Consider the following 10,806-nt stretch of genomic DNA (forward strand, 5'->3'; position numbering starts at 1 on the left):
AATATATATTTATTAATAATTTATATTAATTAAAATATAATATAAATAAATAAAAAACAAAAAATAAAATAAATAATATATATTAATTAAAATTTTCTTTAAATAATAATAAAATAAAAAGTAATAATAACAAAAGGACAAAAAAAAACACAAAAAACTATAAAAAAAAATACGATTCAAACCTACTTAAGGGTGTCAATGGCAATATATAGGGGTGCCATTAGCCTTCCCCTTGATTATTTGTTAGTTTTATTGACACTAAGGTGCCGTTTATCAAACGCTTACCCGAGTAAGTGCTTACCAATTCACATTAATTTACCGCATGAATATAGCAATGACTAAGAATCTTACCCGATAAGACCGAAGACAAGAATTGAGAGTCTTACCCGGTAAGTGAGAACGAAGACTCTTACCATGGTTAGCTCTTACCGGGATAAATTGTTACATACGCTGCGTTTTATTGAATAAAATGTTGTCCGGTAAATAAACGACAATGTTGAATTTTACTGGTAAGTGCTTACCGGGTAAGTGTTTAGGTAAACGGCTTCTAAGTAACTTTAAAAAAGTTATTTATGTGTAATAATTAATTGTAAACTTTAAACTTAAAATATTATACACTTAAGCAATACGTAATGTTTAAAAAACTGTTCCACGGAGAGGATGGGATTTGCCGAAGAAACAATGTCGAGGGAGGTACCATTTTGGACATCAAAACACGAAAAATACTACCAATACATTTTACGAACTGTAAGAATGTAAACTAAAAAGCAGCCATAGATGAAGGACCAAAAAAGCAAATCACACTAAATTTAGTCATGAAAAGATGAAAATGTCCCTCACTTGACTAACTTAATAGAGTTTTTTTTTGTAGAGACCAAAACAAAAAGACAGTTATAGACGGGAGACCAAAAATGTAATTAAGGGGGTGTTTGGGATTGCTTATTTGAAACAACTTATGCTTTTCTACAAAAGCACTTATCAACTTATTACAAGTCAGAAGGGTTTAACTTCTTCAAAAACTCCTTATTATCGGTTTGACACCGGTATAAGTTGTTTATCCAAACACTCAAAAGTGCTTATTACTGGTACCACACCGGAATAAGTCAATAAGTTGTTTTTATAAGCAATCCCAAACACCCCCTAACTCTTAATACTATCATTAATATAAAATAATATGTTAATATTAATATAAGTAATAATAATAGTTATCATTATTAATATCTAGAGTAAACCTCAATTTTGGTCCTTGTGGTCTCCGTTTACTATTTATATTTGTTATTATACTAGTTGTGTACTCACACAATGCGGCGGGAATCGAATATATAAACGATTTTGAAGCTTGGGCTCTTTAAAATAAGAGTTATGGTTCCAAATTGAAGTTGATCAATGAAAAACAAATAAAATTATTGGTTTGCTACTTTGATACGCCATTTCCGATAGGGCACAATTCCTTCAACGGTAGAAGAATTGCTACTTTGATCTGCTATTTCGAAAGACGATCCTTTCATCTTCTTCTCTAGTTGAGGTTTCATTTCCAAATGCGATGACCTAAGGCTTCTTGATGCATCATCATGTTAATGCTTTGAACCTTGTATTTTTTACACCTTAGATTTGAAGGCTGAAAGAACGAACATGCCTGAAAAAGTTTAAGAAGTGCTAGATGATGCAAAAGTTGAAATCAAAAAGCTCATATCATAATATTATGTGAAAGTCAATCTTTGTGACAACTTGAACATACCGTATGGTGAAACAGTGGTTGCAAACCTGAATTCATGTGAAAGCAATCTCTCCCAATTTGAAAAAGTGGTTGCAGACCAGAATTCTTGCAAACAGACACAAGTTAGAAAGTAAAGAGGCCCATTTCAAAGAGATCACAACAATACTAAATGATTATAACTCTATGATTTTACAATTAACAATAGAGAAAGAAGAAAGCCTGAAGGTTGTAATTTCTTAATTGCATACTCCAAATTACAGTTAAAAACCAACTTTAAAAGATAATTATTTTGTTGCATAATAACTTAGGGGACGTTTACTAAACACTTAACCGGTATGCGCTATCCGGATAAATATGATAAGGGCTAAAAATCTTACCTGATAAGTGCTTTGACATAGATCACAACAAAACTAAACGATTATAACTCTATAGTTTTATAATTAATAATAGAGAAAGAAAAAGCCTAAAGGTAGTAATTTCTTAATTACATACTCCAAATTAAAGCTAAAAATCAACTTTAGAAGACAATTATGTTGTTGCATAATAGCTTAGGGCCGTTTATTAAACACTTAACCGGTAATGCGCTATCCGGATAAATATTATAAGGGCCAAAAATCTTATCCAAAAAATGCAAAATTTTACCGGGTATGGCCATCAAGACAATAACCAACCAGTGGAACAAAACCATACAAACATAAGTTTGTGATGCCAAAGGAGCACCCACAAACATATATCAATTTTCCAGCACATCAAAACAATAATCTTTTAAAAACATCAAAACTTTCATTTAGCTATTAATCAGAATATTTAAAACAACCCTTTAATGGCCGTAACATTGTCAAAATTACAATTTGGATCACAAAAGCATTATATTTAATCAAAAGAAAAGAGTCGAACAAAAAGGCAATATCAAACACACCTTATGAAAATCAGGATGAGAAACCAAAGGAGCACCCACTTATGAACTCATCGTCAGCCCTACCTACACATGTTTATCATGTTTGAAACTTATGTCTATTGGCCTCATAGTTTTTCAAGGACTCCACACAATCTTTGCTTTTAAGACCATATAGTTGTTATGGATATGTTTACCTTCAACCAATTAAAAGGTCAATAAAATAATTTCTTGTTTTGATATGTAATCACCAAAAGTATCTAAGAGTACATTTGTCTCTAATAAATAAAATTCATTTGCCATATATGAAAATTTTGACCTACTATATGCAGAACTTGATAGAAAATCAGTTTAACACCAAAATTTAATTACATAATATCAATGATTATGAGAAGAACATTTGTTGTTGCACCCCAATAAACATCTTAATAACACTAAAAGCAGGATTTAAATTTGGTTAAAGTATTGATAAAACCGAATGGCTTGGTTAATTTCGAAGAAAACAAAAAAGCCAAAAAAGAAACAGAACAAAAAAGCAAGAAAAAAAAATGCTAGTAATTATGAACATAGATTTTACTAAATATCATGAATAAATAATAATGCACTACTAAACAGCTTGTTATCATGACTTTTTATTTTGTCAACAAGGTGCTTTGCATGTATTTCAACCATTGGAGCCAAGTGTATGTATTTGTTATGGCATATTGGCAATGAAAAATGTGCAGCAATACAATTGCAATCATTGGTTACACAACATTAAATGGTCTTAATGGCATCAATGGAAATGGATGAGCGCATGAACGCCTTCAAGTTGAGCATGGATCGCATTCATTAGATATGGTCCTTGTTAACACATGTGATGTACACACAAACTAAAATATGACATCTAGTGGAATGTCTTTGGGTCTCCCAATTTGAATCTTTGAAGATCCTCGAAGCAAAATAAATAAGATTGACAAGAAATTTGGAAACAAGATATTGAAAATAAAAGAATAATCAAATAAATAAGTTTATATGATGATCAACCAAACAAACTGCTAGAGCAAAATGAACATTTGTAATCATTTTTGGCAAACCAGAAAATAGTTCATGTGATTAACAAAGTAGATTGCAGAAACCATCTATGAACTACCATAACATAAAAATCTCCATAAAATATATCCAACTTTGTGTTTAGAAGACTGAGAAAGAATAAATTATGCATAAGCACATTTTTACTCTTGTTCCAATAAGGTGAAGACTTGTTACCTCTGGTGGTGCAGCAGAAAGCATGTAGAAGCAATGATAATTTCTTTCGAGATGTGATAGTTAACAAACACAAGATCTTTCCAATAAGTACGTTCTTATAGCAGCCCCTGAAATCCTTCCCTTCTGATCAAACTGAATCTTCACAAACTTGCCAAAGCAACTGAAATGGTGGCAATAGATAAGCATTACTGAAAATGATTAATGTAGAACAGATGCAAGACTGTCCAGGGAATTGCAAATGGAAGTTCACCTCACCTTGAGTTATTATTTCTCACAGTTTTCGCATTACCAAAAGCTTCTAAGACAGGATTGGACTACAACATATAAGGCATATGAACAGTTTAAGTGATCTCAATAAGATTAAATGTGTCATCAAAGACATCAAATAAACACCCCCTAAGTGATAAACACTCTTTCGATACGACATATATAAATTTCAAATTATTGTAGTTAGTTTCTCATTGCAAACCACAATAGTAAAGCTTATATATCTCGGATTAGCTAAAAACACGTTAGCTACAACCTTTGCACATTCATTGTGGAACCATAGTAAAGCTCATACACATAAACTGATTTTTGAGAAAGAGTGTTTACTTGCAAATGAAAAAACCATATGTATAACAACCAAACAACCCTGTTTTGTTGTTATTTTCTACATAAGTAAAGGGCTGTATAACAACCAAAACAGCCCTGTTTGAGAAAGAGTGTTTACTTACATTAAGCACCTAAGATGACTTGAGGAAGACTTTGACAGTTATATATCTCTGATTAGCTAAAAACATGTCAGTTACAAACTTTGCACATTTATTGTGGAACCATAGTAAAGCTCATACATATAAACTGATTTTTGAGAAAGAGTGTTTACTTGCAAATGAAAAAACCATCTGTATAACAACCAAACAACACTGTTTGGTTGTTATTTTCTGCACAAGTAAAGGGCTGTATAACAACCAAACAACCCTGTTTGAGAAAGAGTGTTTACATACATTAAGCACCTAAGATGATTTGAGGAAGACTTTGAAAGTCATTATATGGGGTCTTTTTCTTATATTTTCACTTACTTCCCTCGATTTTATATGCATGTATGCCTATCTCCATGTACACACACATGTGCATTATGTCAGATATATCTCACAATCTCTTCTTGATAAGTTGATATGATTATAATAAGAAAAATTTTCTTTAACAACATACTTCCTACTAAACAACGTATCAAGAAAACATACCAAACAAATATAAATTCTAAGTATTAAGTAGAAGGTTCGAGAAAAACTTACATCGTTAAATCCCTTTGAAAGGAATCGATCAATGTATATGAATCAATCCCTTTGATAAATTGCGGATGAAAAATCTGCGGATGACAAATTGCAACAAAAACAGATTAGTTTGGTTTTATGCAGGAACAATTATAAAACCAAAGATGGTGGTTATAAAGAACCCTAACCCTAATTACAAAGGGACAATGGAGCAATTCCAGTAGAAGGGTCAATTAGCTCGATTCCAGAAGACGAGCGATTCAAGTAAATGGGCGATTAGTTAATACTAGAGATGTACTGATCGATAAAACAAATGGAGAACTAACCATGATAAGCAGTGAATCGCTACCTAAAATGGAGCGATTCCAGTCGATTTCAGAAGAGGAGAGATTCAAGTAAGTGGGAGATGATTGAGAGTAGAGATTGATAGAAGAATAGAGAACTAGCCTTGATGAAGGGATCAAGAACGTGCATCGCTGCCTTGCCTGGAGAAGGAATCGTTGCCTGGGAGAAAGGAACCGATGTCTTTGGGAAAGGAATCGATGTGTTTGGGAGCCGGGAGTATAGATTGAACAATTGTAAGACTTTATGTATAATCGATGTGTTTGGGAGCCGGGAGTATAAATCGTTGTCTTGGGAGGGACGATTTTCTGCAACGTCGTCTTGGCGAGGGGGAGCCGGGTAAAGGAAGCGACGTTTTGGGGGTAAAGGGGGAAGGGTTGAAAAGTAAAGGTAAAGTAAAGGGTATTTTGGTCATTTAAAATTTTAAGACTTTAAGACTTTTAGTGAATTTGCTTAATAAGGTAGTATAGATATAAACTAGTATGGATTCCACGTGTTGCACGATAGTGATAATTTTTTTATAAGAATTATATATCCGAATGGAGATAAACGTAATTTCCCAGTTAACAACTAATGAGATTAAATTTAAAACAACGAATGTATTTTTCATAAGTGGTTAATTTGCATATATTGATAATCGTGTATTGTTATGTTAACTTAAACGACATGTTCTAGAACCATATCAGTATTGTTGTTACTTGTTACAAAGAGTACGAAGATTTTTTTTCTTCCAAAAACAGGGTCGGCCGACCCTCTAAGTTGTTAGTAAAAGGACATAATCTCCTCTTGTCAATATATGCTAACGTCTTTCATACAGTTTTTCATCTTATTACAAATGTGGGATAACCAAAGTCACTGCATTTCTCAAGATTTAAAAAATATTTATTTCTCATGATGTCACCTCATTATCTATGGTTATACATATTGATTATTTGGCCCAACCATATCATTACTGTTGTTACGAAGAGCTTGAATATTTTTTCTTCCCAAAAATGGTCGGCTAAAATTAAGAGTCAACTCAATATGAAATGATTGAAACAATACCACAATGAAAGATTTGATAATACGCAAATCTCATAATGCCACCTCAAATACTTTTCATTTTTCATTTTATATATATGAAGAAAGAAAGATAGCGACATAATTCTTTTTTCTGTTTATATATATATATATATATATATATAAAGATTTACCTTATGTTTTATAAGAACTCTCTATTGAGGGTTGGTAAAAAGACATTTGTATATATATATATATATATATAAAGATTTACCTTATGTTTTATAAGAACTCTCTATTGAGGGTTGGTAAAAAGACATTTGTTTGTAACAAAGGGTGATACAAATAAGACAACGCTATGAGTCAAAACTCATGAGTTGACGTAATGTCATTGATTTATATTCTCACCAATGTAAGACAACCAAATTAACACCTAGAATTTTTGTATTAAATTTTAATATTTGAAAAAAATGAGATCCGTCAAAAGTAACCAACCCTAGAAATTGTAACAAACTCTTTTAATTTTTAAAATCATTCCTTCTTCCTTTTATATACACACCTCGGTCTTTCTATTATCTTCACATCAATTTGGGACAACCAAAATAATACTACAATTCAATATTTTAGAATGTGATAAAATGAGATTTTAGAATACTAAAATCTCATTTTATCACATGTTTGGTTTTTTTTCTTCTTCCATTATAATTAAAAAGACATCCCCTCTTTATTTCATATACACACTTCTTTCTACCCTTCTATTATCTTTACATCAATGTCGGACAACCAAAGTAATAGTACAATTCATGATTTAGAATACTAAAATCTCATCGGGTCACATTATTGGTTGTAGTTCTTTCTTTATAATTTCAGTTCATCATCTCCTTTGATATTGATTGATATTTTGAATTTCAATTTATTATTTCTTTCTTTAATATACTCACTAACATTTGTTATTATATAATATCTATTAACTAGTTTTTGCCAAAAACTATTGCGAAAATGAGCCAAACTATTGATTTTTAAACAAATATATTTTTGTTAATAAGACGGTGTTTAAAATTTACATTTAACCAACCGAAACATTTCATATATGTCAATTTGTGTTCATAATTAGCAAGACACTCGCTTTGATTATTACTTCACTTCTCGATCTCGAGCTCCGACTGTCACCATAAACAATTTTAATCTTCTCAATGTCGTCGTGTTGTTTTCCAATGTCTTTATCCATAATTGTCTGAACAATAATAAACACTTTACTAGAGAATCTCCTCCACCAACCACAAACTTATAAATACTAAAAGTGGAAGATCAATATTAAATATATAAAAATCACAAGATCAATATTAAAAATGCAAAAATCATGAGATGTTATGGATCTTGTAACTCCCAATTAATGATATAAGAATTACAAAAAAATTACCCATATACCCTTAACATTAAATTCTTAGATAATGTAAAACCTAATACTAAGATGGATTGTGATTGGTTGAAAATGTTCATAAAGCTAACACAATAATTTGGGTTAACATTTGAACTAAGCGTTCTCTCTCTCTATCTCTCCATATATATATATATATATATATATATATATGGGTCCATTCAGGGGAGAACTGATTAGTTTGTGGTAACTGTGAGTTCCAATTTCAACCACAAATCAACGGATAAATTAGGAAATTAATAATTATTATAGTTTGAGTTAAAATTATAATCAGAGAGCATTTTAGGTATTTTTAGAAAACTCCTCTCTCCTCTCTCATCTCTCCGACTACCAATCTCCAGCCTCCGGTGAACAAAAATCTTGTAGGTACCAAGTAATCACAAAGATACACGATATGATACCCATTGTGATATACTGTGATACCATTGGGGTACCACTGTGTACCACAGAAAAGGAGTGGCACATCTTCAGAGTTACATCTCCAACGAGATCTGGTTTACATCTCCGGCAACACCTGTGCTACATCTCCTATGAGAGATTGTTCTTAAAACCCCTTCCCATATGTATTTTACCCCCACTCCAATCGCACTTATTGATATAACAAATGGTTCACCTATCGTGGGTCTTGCAATGGGAAGTTTAAAGACTCCATCGTCAACGTGTTCGAAGAAGAGGATGATGATTCAGAACACCCAATCAAAACAAGCCATGACTCCTGGATCTAGAGAGTCTTTATTAAGAGGCCAAGTGAAAACCCTCATACAAAAAAGTCGAAGAAGAAGGTCTGATCTCAAAGATTTCTTTCGAACACAACCCTTTGATCCATAAATGTTTTATGAAATCTCCAGTTGCTGTTCTTGCTCCAACGCCTGCTAATACGCCTCAAGTTTATGACTTTTCAACTAACAACAATGCTTCTGAATCCTTTAATGGAGGGTTTGGGTGTTGTAGTGGTGTTGAAGCTGTTGTTTTTTATGTAAGCCTGGAGGACGGCTCTTTCACGATGAAGGAGAAGAGTAGGATTTTATGATTATAAACATTACCAATTTATCATTTATGTTATTTTAGGATATAACATTAATTATATAAATGATTGGCTCACATTGGACCTCACAGTTACTACAAACTAATCATGTTCTCATTTGATTAGGCCCCTATATATATATATATATATATATATATATATATAGTCAATAACATTTGTTAAACTTTCTTCTCTCCGTTAGTGTTGGTCAACCAACTTAAACTCATGTTTCAAGATTTGAGAAATTCTCAAACCTCACAGTGTCATATCATACGCCATTGGTTGTTCTTTTAATATATATATATATATATATATATTAACATATAGATTAATTATTTTCTCCTTTAATATACTCACTAACATTTGTTATATGTGTATATATTAACCTCTTTTTTTGCAAAAAACTATTTGGCCGAAATAAACCAGCTATATATTTTTAAACAAATACTTTTTTTGGAAAAAGATGGTAGTTAGAATTTACATTTAACCCACTCAAACATTTCATATTTCACATTTAGATTCATCATCTTCTTCTTTTATATAGTCCCTATAATAAGATTTGTTTTGTAAAAAATAAGGTCATTAAGATAACATTATGAGTCAAGCCATGAGTTGACACAATGACTCCCATCATTCTTTCTTATGCACACTTTCTTATTTCAATCTTTCAGTCTCTCTCCAACGTGGGATATCTCAAACTCAATCATAGTTCACCTACACCTCAATACTCAATTCTCATGATGTCACATCATTTTTCTTTGTTATTCCGTTAATATATATTGATTGCTGGTTATTTGTGTTAGGTTTATGTTAGGACCTGTAAACTCAGTTTTGATATTAACCAAATACTCTGGATGATCTTTAAGAACAATAACAGAATAGCGGAAACAGTATAAGAACAAACAGAGTAATTAATCAAGAACACACAGTTGATGAATATGAAGAACMCGAGAGAATAGCTTCAAAGGTTTTTCAATTGATTGAAAATAAGACGATTACAATTCGGAAGCACATTGAATTACAAAGGCCTAGCTGCAATATATACTAGTTCCTAACGACCTTTCTGACATGACCTAGACAAGTGAAATCATCCAAGCCGTCCAAATAAAGTCGATTACAGACCTAGTCACGTGAGAGGCACGTGCAACTAACTAACCAAAAGATAAACCCTCAGACCCTCTGTGAGCTATTCAAGAGGCTCTGCTGCATTTGACTTGTAAGCTTTTGTTGCCAGAGGACCAGTTTCCAGAACCTATGTGATAGACAACAGAGGTTCTGTCACTCTTGACTTGTACGATTGAACATCTTCTGTTGTTGGTCCTCTGTGGTCTTCTGTGGAATGAACCCTTCTGTCAACACTTGCAGAAATCTTTTTCTTACTTTTACAATAATGAAAATGAGAGCTAACAATCTCCCCCTAAGTATGAAAAAGTAAAAATTGAAAATTGAATGCAAGAAATGACTAATAAAAAGAATTACAAGAGGAGATTAAAAAATTCATCCTCTGAAAAGAATTACATGATGAAAAAATTACAAAATTGTGTTGCATAGGCCAATACTATTACTGAGGTTTATCACACAACAGATTCTAGAAAGTCGTTTACGGCATATAACATGTCTTCCTTGATGGTTCTGTAGACATTGAAAATCCATTCTCTGAATTTGATTTGTACTTTGATTGCTTCCAGAATGTCAGACACTTCACCCATCCTTAGATGCCTTCTTTGCACCTCTGCCGCTGCTCTGTTGAATACCCATTCAAGGGTCTCTGTGGAGTACTTGTTCGATTCTGTTGGATCAAAGAACCTTAGGATGTCATCCTTGTCCAAGAACACAAACCCAAAAACGGGGTTGTGGATAATGGAGTTTGGATGATACCTAAGTATC

At 32.2% G+C, this 10,806-nt stretch overlaps 1 long non-coding RNA gene across 1 annotated transcript; it reads right to left on the bottom strand.

The window, feature by feature from the left end:
• Positions 1–1,359: 1,359 nt before the first annotated feature.
• Positions 1,360–4,165, bottom strand: LOC112508449. Its single transcript, XR_003068760.1, has 3 exons — positions 3,861–4,165; positions 1,739–1,822; positions 1,360–1,636 (listed from the first exon to the last, which is right to left on the bottom strand). It is a non-coding gene; the product is annotated as an uncharacterized LOC112508449 (long non-coding RNA).
• Between the last annotated feature and the right edge of the window lie 6,641 nt (positions 4,166–10,806).

The sequence above is a fragment of the Cynara cardunculus genome (genome assembly GCF_001531365.2).
Source record: "Cynara cardunculus var. scolymus isolate 2C chromosome LG 3, CcrdV1, whole genome shotgun sequence".
In the NCBI taxonomy this organism is placed as follows: domain Eukaryota; kingdom Viridiplantae; phylum Streptophyta; class Magnoliopsida; order Asterales; family Asteraceae; genus Cynara; species Cynara cardunculus.